Below are 16,532 nucleotides of genomic sequence, written 5' to 3'. Positions count from 1 at the left end.
AGTCCTCCATCCATCAAAGTTTTCTGCACTTCTTCAAGTCAGTCAGTGAAGCAACCACACTACTGCAATTTGGTCCAAACATCCAATTAAAAACCACTCAGGTGACTCATAGTGCTTTCCTCTTCGATGGTACGGTATTCCAATGTGTGACTAAAAATCACCAGATTGTCAAATGTACTCCACAGGATTGGGTAATCTTGAAATCACTTTATGAGTTAGTCTTTGAAATGTGGCTGGTGCATTTTTTCACATCAAATGGCATGACTTTAAACTGGTACAGACCATTTTGTGTCACAAAAGCCAAACTTTCCTTTGATTTTTCTTAGTTGGTCTAATATTGAAATGTAAGTTGTTTTCCCATCTTCTCAATACAGTCTTCCAAATGTGGAATTTGGTATGAATCAAATTTTGTAACTGGACTTTGTGATAGTCCACACATAATTGTTGGGGATCACCTGGTTTTGGCACTATAAGTATGAATGAGCTTCATTTGCTGCAACTCACTTTCATTATATTGCCTTTGGGCATGTGTTCAATCTCTTTGTGAACCTGTGCCAACTTTAGAAGGTTAAATCTTTAAAGATGTTACTTAACTGGATCAGCATATCTACGTCATGTGTAATCAAGTTCATACTTCCCAGCTTATTCTCACCTATGATTATAATCATTCTTTCAGGCCATTTTGTTTTTACTTTGAAAAGTGACTCAGTAATTTATCTCAATTTTGGAGAACTTCAACATTGTCCAATTTAATTTGAGGAATGTTAAATTCAGAATCACCTGAGCTTGATTCTTTACTCTGTATTGTATTTAGTAACGTATTCTTTTTTTGCTTTCCTTCCCTATCAAAATATTTTTTGAGCATAGTCACATGTCACACTCTGAGATTTCTTTCTCTCTGGCCTTCTTATCAAATAGTCCACCTCACTCAATTTCCTTTCAATTTGATAAGCTCACTAAACTTTGCTTTTAAAGGTTAAACTAACACTGGAAGTGTTATCTCTGTTAGTAAAATTGCAACTTTTTAATTTCTTATCTGTTTCCTGTTTCATCACCTACCTAGCCAACTCACCCATTTGATGTAAACTCTCTCTAAAATTTGACACATAATCCAAATGAGTGGTTTCTGAACTCTAACTCACCAATTTTCCCCTTAATTAATTTCAGTGGTCCTCTCACCTCATGCCCAAAAGACTAATTCAAATGGACTAAATTTAGTTGATTCATTAGGTGCATCCATAATTACAAAAAGTACATACAGAATTTCTGTATCCCAATCCTGTGGATAACCTTAACTATAAGCCCTCAACATGGTTTTTAAAGTTTGATGCTACCATTTGAATGTTCCCTGCAATTATGGATGGTATGTAGTGGACTTCAGTTGTTTTATTTTCAAGCTATCCGTAACTTCCTGGTATAATTTTCATGTAAAATTTGACCTTAGGTCTGATTGAATCTCTGTGGTTAGCCCATACCTAGTTAAATAAAGATTGAGTAATGCATCCACAGTCCTTTAAACTATGATAGGCATAATGAAATAGTCTTTGGAAATCTAGTAGACACACCCATTATGGTCAACAAATACTTATTCCCATTACTTTGGTTTAGGAAGGGGCCCTACCAAATCAATTGAGACCCTTGTAAAAGGTTCCTCAAATGTAAGAATGGATATTAGGGGTACTGGTTTTATCACTGCTTGAGGGCGTTTCCAATTACCTGACACATATGACATGGATAAAGTGTATGCCTGGAACCGAACATTTCTCTACCTCCTACCAACTTTGTTTAGATCAACAATACTGACATGACCACCAGCCATTTCATGTCTTCGGCCATTTTCTCTAATTAAATGAAAAAGCCTTCTCCATCCTTCTCATTGAATGATTATGCAACGCTTGGATATATTTAAACAGATCCCCACTAGGCCTTTGGCTATGATTGGCCTCCTCACTGCTCCTATTTTTCACCTCAGTTTCTGTCATTTTAAATCACTTTTGAGTTTTCAGTTCCAACCTCAGAAGTTCAAAACCTCTTTTTCTCCCTTGCTTCTGCTTTTAATTGGAATTCAAACTTATCATTTCCTCTTTTCTTTCTTTATGTTCTACCAAAGCTATTTTTGCCTTTTCTTTGGCCCTTGCCATTGCCTCTAATTCAAGCTGCTTCTTCTGCAATAGAATTTTAGCCATTTCCAAAGAAATATATATATATATAAATAGTGCAAGATTGCCACAATTATCTCCCCTTTCCTTACAGACACAAGCAATCCTAACTCCAGTTGTTTGGCAATTCAAAATGCTATGCCTTACTTAATTTTTGTAAAATTCCCGAAGTGATTTCCTCCACCTCCAGGAAATTCTTAGTGGCTGAAGGAGGCATTATTACACAAGGCACACCCAATTTCACCAACCACATGCTCTCCCTAAAATAAAAATAAACACTCACTGCCTTTAAGTTCAACAATCCTAAACCCAAGCTGGAATTGGAGATTTTGATCGCAACAGAACCTCCAATTTGTTATGGACCAGACCAAACTTTCTCAAAATATATTAAGAAGATAGCTTAAGCCCTAACTTGTTTTTTGTTTTATAGGCAAATGCTGGGCATTGTTTTCTGAATGCTGTTTGATTAGTCAGACTACCAGATTTGAAGCAAAATGCAATTTATGCATACTTAATAGTAAAAGTACAACAAAAGAAAGAATAAATTGGAATAATAACTCCAATGGAAAATGTAACAGAATAGTGGATTATTTATAGAGTCATAGAGTTGTATAGCATAGTAACAGACCCTTCAGTCCAACTCATCCAGCTGACCAGATATCCCAAATTAATCTAGTCCCAATTCATGTACCCATCCAAAATGCTGTAATTGTAACAGCATCCACCGCTTCCATATACACACCACTCTCTGCAAGAAAAAGTTGCCCCTTTGATCCTTTTTAAATCTTTCGCCTCTGACTTTAAACCTATATCCTCTACTTTGGACTCCCCTACTCTGGGGAAAAAAGATCTTGGCTATTCGACCTATCCATACCACTCATGATTTTATAAACCTCTGTAAGGTCACCCCTCAGCCTTTGATACTCCAACTAAAATAGCACAGCCTGTTCAGCCTCTCCCTATAGCTCAAGCCCTCCAACCCTGGCAACATCCTTGTAAATCTTTTCTGAACCCTTTCAAGTTTCACAACATCATTCCTATGGCAGAGACACAGTATTCAAAAAGTGGCCTCACCAATACCTGTATAGCCGCAACTTGTCATCCCAACTCCTATACTAAATACACTGACCAATAAAGGCGAGCATACCAAATGCTTTCTCCACTAGCCTGCTTACCTGCACCTCAAGCTTTCTTTGTTCAAGAACACTCCCCAGGACCCTGCCCAGATTTGCCTTACCAAAATGCAACATTTCACATTTATTAATTTAAACTCCATCTGCCACTCCTTGGCCCATCTGATCAAGGTTCCAGTGTATTCAAATCATTATATAAATGACAAAAAGCATCAATCCTTGTGGCTCACCACTAGTCACAGGCCTCTGGTCCAAAACAAATTCTCCACCATCAACGTCTATCTCCTACATTCAAGCCAATTTTATATGCAAATAGCTAGCCCTCTCTAGATTCCATGTAATCTAACCTTGCCAACCTGTCTACCATGTCAAACCTTGTTGAGTGCCTTGTTGAAGTCCATATTGACAACGTCCACCACTCTGCCTTCACCAATCTTCTTTCTCACTTCTTCAGGAAACTCAATCAAGTTAATGAGATGCCATTCCACACGCACAAAACCATGTTGACTATTCCTAATCAGTCCTTGCCTTTCTAAATACATGTAAATCCTGTCCTTCAGAATACCCTACGTAATCTGACCCATTACTAACATCAGGCTAAGTGGTCTACGGTTCCTGGCTTTTCCTTCTGACCTTTCTTGAATAATGGCACCACAATAGCTAACCTCCAGTTTTACAGCACCTCACCCATGGCTATTCATGATGAAAATATCTCAGCAAGGGGCCCAGCAATCACTTCCCTAGTTTCCCTCAAAGGTCTGGGGATTTATTCATTTTATGTGTTGTAAAACATCCATTATCTGTCATATGGATACTTTTCAAAATATTTATTTCTCCAAGTTCTTTAGCTTCCATATTCTTCTCCACAGTAAATACTGTTATGAAATGCATGTTTAGTATCTCAGCCATTTCCTGCAGTTCCACACATAGATAGCCTTTTTGATCTTTAAGAGGCCCTGCACTCTCCTTCTTTACTCTTTTGCCCTTACTACATTTATGGAATCTCTTTGAATTCTTCTTAACGCTGTGTGCCAAGTCTATCCCATGTCCCCTTTCTGCTGTCCTGATTTCCCTCTTGACTATATTCCTTCTGCCTTTATACTTCTGCCGTTATAACTGTCTATATCTGTTATCTGCCCTCTTTTCCTTGACCAGAACCTCATTTTGTAGTGTCATACAGCACAGAAATAGATCCTTCGGTCCAACCAGTCCATGCTGAACATAATCCCAAATGAAACTAGTCCCACCTGCCTGCTGCTATTCCATATCACTCCAAACCTTGCCTCTTCATGTATTTATCTAAGTGACTTTCAAATGTTGTAAGGTGCCCATATTCACCACTTACTCAGGAAGTTCATTCCAAATACGAACCTCCCTCTCATTTCGAAGCTCAGCCATATCCTCCACCATCTTTTTGGTCCTTAATTGGTGAAAAATCCCTTTGAATAAATTCTTCCGACCCGCAAATTACTAAGAGCGCTCTTGTGTTTCCTCTAAGACATCAGAACATTAGTTCTGATCCACACTTTGTCCTGTGTGTTTCATATTTCAGTTCCTCTGTTATTTGTATTCAGTTTGGTTTTCTACTGAACAATGAGTCTAACATTTATCACACTATAACTCATAAAGTCATACATCATGGAAACTGACATTTCGGTCCAACCAGTCCATGCAGAACATTATCCCAAACTAATCTACTCCTCACCTGCATGCTTCTTGCCCATATCCCTCAAAACCTTTCCTGTTCATGCGCTTATCTAAGTGTCATTTAAATACTCTAACCATGCCCACATCCACCACTTCCTCAGGAAGTTCATTCCATGCACAAACCACCCTCTGTAAAATAGAAATTGTCCCTCCTGCCCTTTTAAAATACCACTCATCTTAAGAATATGTCTTCGAGTCTTGAAGCCTCCCATCCTATGGAAGGGCCACCTAGTATTTACCCCTCATGATTTTATAAACCTCTATAAGGTCACTCTCAATCTTACACGGTCTAGTGAAACAAGTCTCAGCCTATCCAGCCTTTCTTTACAACTCAAACCCTCCCTCCTGGCAACATCTTTGTAAATCTTTTCTGAACCCTCTCCAGTTTAATAATGCCCTTCTATAACAAGACAACCCGAACTGCACATAGTGCTCCAGATAAGGCCTCACCAACGTCCTGTACAAGCTCAATGTGACTTCCCATCTCCTATATTCAAAGGACCGAGCAATGAAGACAAACATGCTAAACACCTTTTTATTTCCCTTTCTAAAGGTGATGCAAACTCAAAGAATTGTGTACATGAACGCCTACATCCCTCTGTTCTACAAACTACCCAAGGTCCTACTATTAATATAAAGTCCTGCTCTATTTGTTGTACCAAAATTTTGTTGTACCTCACATTTATCCAGATTGAACTCCACCTGCCATTTTTAAGCCCATTGACTCATTTGACCAAGATCCCTTTGTAATCTTAAACTGTTTTTCCCGCTATTATTCCACCAATTTTGGAGTCATCCACAAACTTACTAACCATGCCTTCTATTTTCTCATCCAAATCCTTTGTATTAATGACAAACAAAAGAGGACCCAGAACCAATCCCTGTGGAACATCGCAGGTGACACACCTCCAGTTCAAAAAGTAACCCTCCACCATCACTCTGTCACCTACCATTAAGTAAATTATATATCCAATTGACAAGCTCACCCTGAATCTCATCTGACTTAAATTTACTAATTAGTCTACCATGCAAAACCTTGTCAAAGGCTGTACTACGATCCAAGTAAACAATGTATATTGCTCTTACCTCATCCATCTTTTTGGTAACTTCCTCAAAAAAACTCACTTGAGTTTGTGAGTCATGATATTCCTTGCACATAACCATGTTGACTATTCCTAAGTGTTGGAGCTGAAAAGTGTGGCGCTGGAAAAGCACAGCAGGTCAGGCAGCATCTGAGGAGCAGGAGATGTTTCGGGCACAAGCCCTTCGTCAGTTACCGGGAGGGCAAAGGGCACTGAGGGATAAATAGGCAGGTGGGGCTGGGGGGAAGATAGGCGGGAAGGCACTAGGTGGATGCAGGTGAGAGATAATTGGAATAGATCAATGGGGAGGGTGGAGCAGTTAGGTGGAAAAGAAGATGTACAGCTAAGACAGGTCAAGAGGGTGGTGATGAGGTGGAAGGTTGGATCTGGGATGAGGTGGGGGAGGCAGACTTTGAAACTGGTGAAGTCAGTGTTGATGCCGTATGGTTGTCAGATCAATTTTTGCTTCTCTAAATGTTAAGACATCCTATCTTTTAGAATCACCTCCTACAATTTACCCAAACCGAATTCAGGTTCACAGGTTTTTCTTTACAACTCCTCTCACACAAAGGCACAACATTAGCCATCCTCCAGTCATCAGGCACCTCACCCGTAGTTATAGATGATGCAAATATTTCTACAAGGGGCTTTCAATTCCCTCCATTACTTCCCACAGCATTCTAACCTGTAAGACCTCTTGCATTGAAATGATTGCAATTTAGTTCTTTACAGTAACTACATTCTCTGACTTTCTCGTGTTTTCTTTTCTAATTGACTTGGTCTTTTCATATTGAGAACCTTTCCCATCAATCTGTGTATTTTCACTGCTGCTTAGAATTCCTCCATAACCCCCTCACCCCACCCAAAAAAAGCAGGATTAAATCTCCCTTAATGAAACAAGGAAATCTACTACTGTGGTGCTCTGTCATTATTAGCGGGTGCTTGAAGTGTATTCCTTTGTCTCCACAGCTAAGCCAAAGCCCCAAGGGCAGTTTCACAACTCAGCAATACCAAAGCCACACAAGGAACAGGTCAGACAGAGAAGCACCACCAAGGGCATTGCTCCCAAAACAAGACAATGGAAGCACCTCACCACTTCAGAGGAGACATTAGCAACTACCTGTGAAGAGGAATGGAAGCTCCAAACCCATCGATACTGTCAGGATATTGCTTTGTGTAGAGAATCAAGACATTCCTCTGATAACCGTTTTCAGATTAGCATCACTGTAACTAGATTACTCCATTTCCAGATACGTTGTGATTTCCCCATTTCTAATTAGCCTAATTGTACAGGATTATTATAAAAACTGGCTTCTTTCTCAGCTCAAGGAAGAGAAATTCTGATCTACCTGTACAGACTGTCAGTTCGGTGTCAGCTTAGTCAATTTATCTTCCAGCCATATCACTTGTAAGAAACAGCATATCAATTTCACCCGATCTGGTTTGTGTGGTCTCTACTTTATAGGACAAATTTCTCTGACAGCAGCCTACATAGAAATCATTCCTGATATTCAATAACTGACTACACCTTCTAATTTTGTTAGAACAATGCCCAGAGCTGAATATTTATTTGATAGAGGAATAGCCACAGAGATTTTTGAACTAATGTCTTACCTTTCCTGACAGTCAACTTTCTATTGAACTGTCATATTATCACTTTTCTAAATCTACTAGCCATCTCACAGTGTGCCTCTTATATGTCCTCATTAACATTAAGCCGTAAAAGAAGCAACTTTCAATAATAATTCTATGTTTAAACTACCTTCCATTACATACAGAAAGTAATGTTAAAATGCAAAAACATTTTTTAAAAAATCAAAAATATAATTTTTAAATAAAATCAACCATGCTAATTAACTTAAGGTGAGAGGGGAAAGAAATAAAAGAGACCCATGGGGCAACATTTTCACTCAGAGGGTGGTACATGTATGGAATGAGCTGCCAGAGAACGTGGTGGACGCTGGTACAATTGCAACATTTAAAGGGTTTGGAGGGATATAGGCCAGGTGCTGGTAGGTGGGACTAGATTGGGTTGGGATATGTGGTTAGCGCGGACAGGTTGGACCAAAGGGTCTGTTTCCATGCTGTGCATCTCTATGACCCTATGAATCTAAACAACTCATCTTCAACAAATTTCTCTGGTTTAAAAAAATCTTCTCCAGAGCCAATCATGCGTAGGACTGCCCAAAATAAGACGCGACTCTGTCTAAAAAATACTGTTCAGCCACTCAAAAAATCCTTTTAAAATGTTAAAAAACTGCTTAAAATGTATATGGTTTTTTAAAGCTTCTAAAATTAGAATAAAGAAACCTTCAGCCATTCACTACAGCTCTTTGAAAGGCTTGTTTTTCAACAAAGGTCCATTTGAAAAAAAAACTCTTCTTGTTTGTTTTAATGTTAAAGAAACTAAATAAACAAAAATCTTTTACTGGTGAAACATAATAACTGTATTTCTCTAGTCATCCAACATTTCCTACACCTACCAGCCTTGCCTTCACACTAACAGGAACATCCTTTCTCCAGACTCTCATTCTCTCATTTTGAAGGCCTCCCATTTTTCAACCATACCTTTACCTCTGAATACGCTCTCCTAATAAACCTTTGGAAGTTCTTGCCTAATATCGTCAAAATTGCCCTTACTTCAATTTAGAACTTTAACTTTTAAGATCAAGTATTTAACTACTAAAGAGCAGCTGTGCCGATATAGTATAATTCTATAAACACACCCTTGTAAAGTCAAATTTAGTAAAATAGATTGTCTCATGGGCAAATGTCCAGTCCAGGAGGGGAAAAAAACATCGAGAAAACACTGTGTGAGAGTGAGTAGTGGGGAGAGATGTACTGCAGCTCCCAAACCCAGTTTCACGACCCAGCAATTGCTACTGAAAAACTAAAACTCAAACTCTGGGCTCTAAGGGGGTTCACCCCATCCAATCAGGCTGCTTCTCCTGTTCCAACTTTGAAAAAAAAACACCCAAAACCTCAGAAACTGTTTCCTTTATGAGCTTTCAAGCAGACTGATTATCACCTCTGTCTCAACCTTTCTTCATTTAATAAAAAAGCTGAACAAAATACAGCTCTTAAAGCCATAGTATCATCACAACAGGGGCAGCATGGTGGCTCAGTGGTTAGTGCTGCTACCTTTCAACACCAGGAATCCACGTTTGATTCCAGCCTTGGGTGACTGTGTGGAATTTGCACAGGATTTTAGCATTGCTAGCCAGGCAGCATTTATTGCTCATCCCTAATTGCCCAGAGGGCAGTTAAGAGTCAACCACATTGCTGTGGGTCTGGAGTCACATGCAGGCCAGACCAGGTAAGGATGGCAGTTGCCTTCCCTAAATATTTTTCAAATGTTACTTGCATATTCTCAAATTTTCATACAATAAACCTTTACAACTTTCTGTTGTACATCTCCAGTTGATTAGATTTCCTACAGTGTGGAAACAAGCCCTTTAGCCCACACCAACCTTCTAAAGAGTAACCCATCCAGACCTCTGACTAATGTACCTAACACTATGGGCAACTTAGCATGGCCAATTCACATGAACTGCACATCATTGTGACTGTAGGAGGAAACCAGAGCACCCAGAGAAAACCCACACCAGGAGAATGTGTAAACTCCACACAGACAGTCACCTGAGGCTGGAATCAAACCGAGGACCCTGGTGCTGTAAGGCAGCAGTGCTAACCACTGAGCCACCCTTTCTTTCCTCTCTTAAAAGCCATCAAATCCAAAATCTAATATGGTCTTAGTCTCAGGGTTGCCTGTTCTGAAATACTGTACCTTTAACAATTTCACCAATGATTTATACTGGATGTGATTTGAGTTTATTATGTTAGTGTGCTATTAACATATAATCTTTGAACACATTATCAGCAGTGCTGTTGGAATGTACTAGAATTTGTGGATTATTTGTCAAATTTGAGCTGTTATGTAATGTCCTTCTTGACAAGCTTTTTATGGCTTAAAATATACTTTTGGGAAATAAATTCATCCTTTATCCTTGATTTTATTTGGTGTGCCATCACTCTCTATATTAGTGAAGTAATCAAATTGCTATTCTAAATATTCTTAAAAGCTTAATTAAGCACTTTTTAAAGCCCGCATTTTTGCATTGTATTTTGAAGTATTGTAATTTAGATGGTGGGGAGATGGGATCTATGGTGATTAATTGTTGACATTTTTACAGCAAAAGCTCAGTGAAAGATTCGGAAGGTTGGTTGTGTGCAGTTTGAGATATACCTCGAGGTGCAAAGTCCAATATTTTAGTAGATTGGGAATTGCAAGGAAGATGTAAAGCAGAGGATTTGGACAAGGTTAGTGAATGGGCAGTGGCAAATGGAAGATAATGTAAAAAAATGTTAGGTTGTCCATTTTGGTAGGGCAAACAGGTGAACAGAATGTTTATATTAAATGGTAAGCAGTTGGAAAGTTTAGGTGTACAAAGAGGTCTCGGTGTTGTTGTCAATTTGTTACTGAAGCCTAACATGCAGGTTCATTGAGCTATGAGGAAGGCAAATGGCATATTAGCATTTTATTGCAAAAGGATTTGAGTACAGGAAGAGTGAAGTTTTACTTCAGTTGTACAGAAGCTTAGCCACACTACACCTGGATTACAATGATGCAGTTTTGATCTCACCTCTGGAAACATATTGCTATAGAGGGAGTGCAACTAAGGTTCACCTGACTTGTTCCTAGGATGGTGGGAGTACCCAATGGAGAGACATTGGGCAAACCTGGCTGTATTCTCTCGAGTTTGAAAGAATGAGACATGATCTCATTGCAACTTACAAAATGCTTCAAGGGATAGACAGGGTAATTGCAGGTAAAATGTTTCCTCTGGTTTGATGTCTAGAACCAACGGACACAAGTTTAAAATTAAGGGGAATGCCACTGAGAAGAGAATTTTTATTTTTACTGAGAGGGTTGTTAACTTTTGGAATTCTAACTGCTGAGTTGATCTTTATAGCCTATTTGAACAAGGGATCAATAGTGGCGATTCTACAGTCCTCCAGCCCCAAGTCCCCAATCGAGAGAAAATTGAAAGATGATTGCCAATGCCTTTGTAATTACCACACACTCTCTCTTCCTTTCGTATCCTTTGCATCTCACCTGGTCCCCTTGTCTTAATAACTGAAGTACAGACAACTTGTCTGATACTGCCTCCTTATCAATTTTAACTTGCTTGTGACTGAGTTTCCTCCACTGTTACTAAGGCCTGTTAAACATCAGTCTCACAGATAAAGACAGATGCACAGTATTAATTTCAACACCTTTAACGATACTTTCTGCCTCTAAGTATAAATCTTCTCTCTTAGTGCCTAATTAGCCGTATTTTTTTTAAAACACTTCTTTTACTATAGATGTGCTTATAAAAGATATTGGGATTCCTCTTTACATTCACAGCCAGTCATTTTTTTATAATCCCTCCTTGCTTCTCATTCGCTGTCTTGCCTCCTTTCTACACCTTCCATATTCAGCTTGGTTCTCAACTGTATTTACTACCTGACACATACCATTTGGCACTTTGTTTCTTTAACTGAATTTCTATCCCACTATCATCCAGGGAGAACTGGATTATTGTCACTCCTTCCCTTTTTTGAGGGTATGTACCCTGACTGTGCCCAACCATTTCCTCTTTGAAGGTCACCCATTGTTGAACCACTATTTTCCTTCCAACTCTTAGTTTCAGTCTATTCAACATTAACTCCATTTTCATCCAACGTCCCTACTTGTCATTAACCAAAACAAATTTTCCTTCATCCTAAACCTCATACTACAACAATCATGGGTCCCTAAATACTCCCCAATTGTCACATGATCTACTTATCTGACCTAATTGCCAAGAAATCAGACTAGCAGTGACCTCTTATTGGGCTGAATAAATACTCCTGTCGGCAACTGGCCTGAACACAACCAAGGAATGCTTGTCCTTCACAGTCTGTTTAAGCCACCACTGTTGAGGTGATATCCAAGTATTTAAAGTTCCCATTATAACTATGCTATTTGCACCTCACTGTAATTTCCTTGTACATTTTTTCACTATATCTTTCCCACCAGCTATCAGTCTATATATTACAATGAGCAATATAGTTACACCTTTTTTTAATTCCTTAGCTCTAGTCCTGTCCTTGAACCCTTTCAGACATCCTCTTTCTCTAGTACTCTAATATTCATGTACCACAATCATCACCTTTTCTGTTTCTCTTCCTTTCGTAACTTTTCCGAACACCTTAGGAACAGAAATAATTTTAAAATCCAAGCTGCCTTCCGTTTGGCCAAGTCTTTGTTACTACCTCAACATTATAATCTCAGAAAGAAATATGTGTCTGTAACTCCCCAGTTTTATGAACTGGGGAGTTCATGCATTCACATATACCGAAATCTATCCACAATTTTTAGACTTCATTATTTTCTCCATTACTCTGACTCCACCTGTTAATTTACTGATCTCTCTTTTTAATGTTATCTGCCTCTCCTATTATGTCATGCACTTTTTTAGTATTACTTTTTAATATTCTCGTCTGGTTTCCATGTTCCTGCTGAGTGGACTTAAATCTTCCAAATGTACAGCAAAACATTCTCTCTCTCTCTCGCTGTGTGTGTGTGTGTGTGTAAATAACTCAGTCCCGGCTCTGTTCGACCTGTCCAGCTTCAAAAGTGCCATCTTTCCCAGAGCTAGGTCCTGTGTCCCAGGAATCTAAAGCCCTCCATCTTGCACTACCTTTCCAGCCATACATTCACCTGCCTTATCTTCCTCGTTCTGAACTCACTTATAGGTGATACTGGGAGTAATCTGGAGAGTACTAATTCTACAGGTCCTACTGACTCATTTTCTAAATTCAATTGCAAGATCACCTCACCCTTCCCACCTAGTCATTTAGAACCAATGTATGTTCATACAATGGCCTCTGGCTGTTCACCCTCCCTTAGAAGAATATCTTGCGGCTGTTCCATGACATCCCGAACTCTATCATCAGGAAGGCATCAAACCATTCTGGAATCACACTGATAGCCACAGAAACAAGTATCTATTTCGGGAACTAAAGAATCCTGGAATAATAGTAGTGTTCTTCCTCCACTCCAGAACAGCTTAGCTTTTAGATTAGATTAGATTTCCTACAGTGTGGAAACAGGCCCTTCGGCCCAACAAGTCCACACCGACCCTCTGAAGAGTAACCCACCCAGACCCATTTCCGTCTGACAAATGCACCTAACACTATGGGCAATTTAGCATGGCCAATTCACCTGACCTGCACATCTTTGGACTGTGGGAGGAAACTGGAGCACCTAGAGGAAACCCACACAGACAGTTGCCCAAGGCTAGAATTGAACCCAGAACCCAGGCGCTGTTATGCTGCATTCCTCCAAGGATCCATTGCCCTCACCATGATCAAGAATGGAAAACCAATTGGTGAGCAGGATCTCTGGACACTTTCTTATGCTACCTGTCAGTTTCTCGTGAACTGTCTGGTGGATAGGTTCAAGTTCCTGCGCAATATAGCATGGTGACTCTACAATCAGTTAAAGGTTTATTTTTTATTTCAGAACGAATATTATCTGCTTGACAACGAATGCCCACACAAGCTTGAGGAAAAGCACCTCATCTTCCAGTTTGAGATTATAACCACTTTATGTCCAGGCAAGAATAGAGGATGATGATTTATTTTCCTATTTACACCTCCTCCCGACCTTTTTCATATAATTTTCTTTTCCCATTGCTGCTGTTTTTCTCTTTGCTCCATAGTTTTCAGGAAAAATAAAATCAATCCTGCCTTTGACCTATCACAAGCCTCCCCATTTGTTCCATCCTCTCCTCCCCCACTTTCTGCTTAAAGTCTTTTCACGTCATTCCTGGTTTACTGAATGATGACTGATCCAAAACATAGTTAAAAATCACACAACACCAGGTTATAGTCCAACAGGTTTAATTGAAAGCACACTAGCTTTCGGAGCGACGCTCCTTCATTAGGTGATTGTGGAGGGCTCGATCGTAACACAGAATTTATAGCAAAAATTTGCAGTGTGCTGTTTTTCTCACACTCTGGTGATCCTGAACACTTCCATTGTTTTCATTTTAGATTTAGGGCAGAGTCACCACAGCTTCACTAAGTACAGGTCACACCTGACATATCTGTTAGAATTCTTTTGAGGAGGTAACTAGCAAGTTAGACACAGAAGATCCAGCGGATGCGGTCTATGCGGTTTACAGGAAGGCTAGGTTCCACATAGGAAGCTGCTAAATAAGACATGAGTCAATGACACTGGGGCCAAGATACTGGCATGGACAGAGGACTGATCAACTGGGAGAAGGTGCAAAGAGGAGATAAAGGAGTCAATTTCAAGATGGCAGCTGGTGACTAGTTTTACAGGGGTCAGTGTTGGGACCACAATTATTCACAATAGCAATCCGGATGAAGGAACTGAGGGTATTGTTGATAAATTTGCAGAAGAAGATAAATTTGCACAAAGGTAGATGAGAGGGACAGGTAGTGTTGAGGAAGCAGGGAAACTGCAGAAGGTCTTGGACAGGCCAGGAGAATGGGTAAAGAAGGGGTACATGGAGAACAACTTGCGAGAATGAGATAATACAGTTTAGTAGGAAGATTAGAGGTGTTGACCATTTTCTAGATGGGGAAAGTCTTTGGAAATCAAAAGCACAAAGAGACTGGGGACTCTGAGTACAAGATTCTCTTTAGGTTAACATGCAGATTCCATTTGGTAGTTAGGAAAGCAAATGTAATGCTGGCATTCATTTCAAGAACTGAAAATGTGTTGCTTGAAAAGCGCAACAGGTCAGGCAGCATCCAAGGAGCAGGCGAATCGACGTTTCGGGCATGAGCCCTTCTTCATGCCCTTCCTGAAGAAGGGCTCATGACCGAAACGTCGATTCTCCTGCTCCTTGGATGCTGCCTGACCTGCTGCACTTTTCCAGCAACGCATTTTCAGCTCTGATCTCCAGCATCTACAGTCCTCACTTTCTCCTAGATTCATTTCAAGAAGTCTAGAATACCAGAGCAGAAATGTAGTGCTGACGCTTAGGCTGTGGTCAGACTGCATTTGGAATATTGTGTGAGTAGTTTTGGATCTTGTATCAAAGGAAAGATATGCTGATGTTGGAGGGGTCCACAGACAATTTACATGAACGATCCCAGAGATGAAAGGTTTGTCATATGAGGAGCGGTTGAACATCTGGGTCTGTACCTGAGGGAGTTTACAAGCATGGGTTTGGTGATCTCATTGAAATTTATAGATTACCAATAAGCCTGGATAGAATGGATGTGGTGAAGATGTTTGCTCTAGTAGGACAGACTAGGACCTGGGGACACAGCCTCATGGTGAAGGGATGACCCTTTAGAACTGAGATGGGAAGAATTTCTTCCAAGTAAAAATGGTTAATCTGTGGAAGTCATTGTTGCAGATGGATGTGAAGGCCAAGTCATTGAGTGTATTTAAGGTAGCGAGGTTCTTGATTTGCAAAGGGGTCCGAGGTCACTCGGAGAATGGGGCTGAGAGACATAGTCATGATCAAATGATGGAGCAGATTGAATGGACTGAATGGCCTAATTCTGCTCCCATATCTTCTGGTTGTATTTCCAATATCCACAATAATGAGCTTTAGCAAGATGAAAAGCCATGGATATTTTAAATTGCATTTAATTAACATGCTATAAACCTTCTAAGTAAGGGAATCGTTGAAGTGTTAACATGTCTCATGATCCCAGCATTGGGTTGTGCTTTCCAGAGGGATGGAAGATTTATCTATACAAAAGGTGGCATGGTGGCTCAGTGGTTAGCACTGCTGCCTCACAGTGCCTGGGTTCGATTCCTGTCTCGGGCAACTGTCTGTGTGGATTTTTCATGTTCTCCCCATGTCTGCATGGGTTTGCTGTGGTTTCCTCCCACAGTCCAAAGATGTGCAGGTTAGGTGAATTGGCCATGGTGTTAGGTGCATTAGTCAGGTGGTCAATGTAGGAGAATAGGTCTGTTGGGTTGCTCTTCAGAGGGTTGGTGTAGACTTGTTGGCCGAAGGGCCTGTTTCCACACTATAGGGAATCTAATCAAAGTTAGTGTAATCTCTCCAGTTCTGAAGAGCAATCATATCAGATTAAACTTATACTATTACCTTTTCTCTATCTCTCAACAGATGCTGCCAGACTAGCAGAGTTTCTCTGGAATTATCTATATTTGTTTTGGATTTCCAGCATCTGCAGTATTTTGATTTTTATGTAATCTTGTGCAAGATATCCTCCTGCGTCTGCTCATATAATTTCTGTTTACTTTATTACTGATTTTGGAATGGTTATAAATGGCAGACATTTATTCTGCATATTCTGTAGCCAGAGCTAGTCACAATTCTATGATCTGTCAAGAATGTAAGAAATATGAGGAGGATTGAGACATTTGCTCACTCAAGCCTGCTGCATCATTCAAAATGGCTGATCTG

This window comes from Chiloscyllium plagiosum, unplaced genomic scaffold, assembly GCF_037043375.1.
Source record: "Chiloscyllium plagiosum isolate Xiang-an unplaced genomic scaffold, Cpla_swu_hap1 HiC_scaffold_34, whole genome shotgun sequence".
NCBI lineage: Eukaryota > Metazoa > Chordata > Chondrichthyes > Orectolobiformes > Hemiscylliidae > Chiloscyllium > Chiloscyllium plagiosum.
This window is presented reverse-complemented; position numbering follows the sequence as displayed.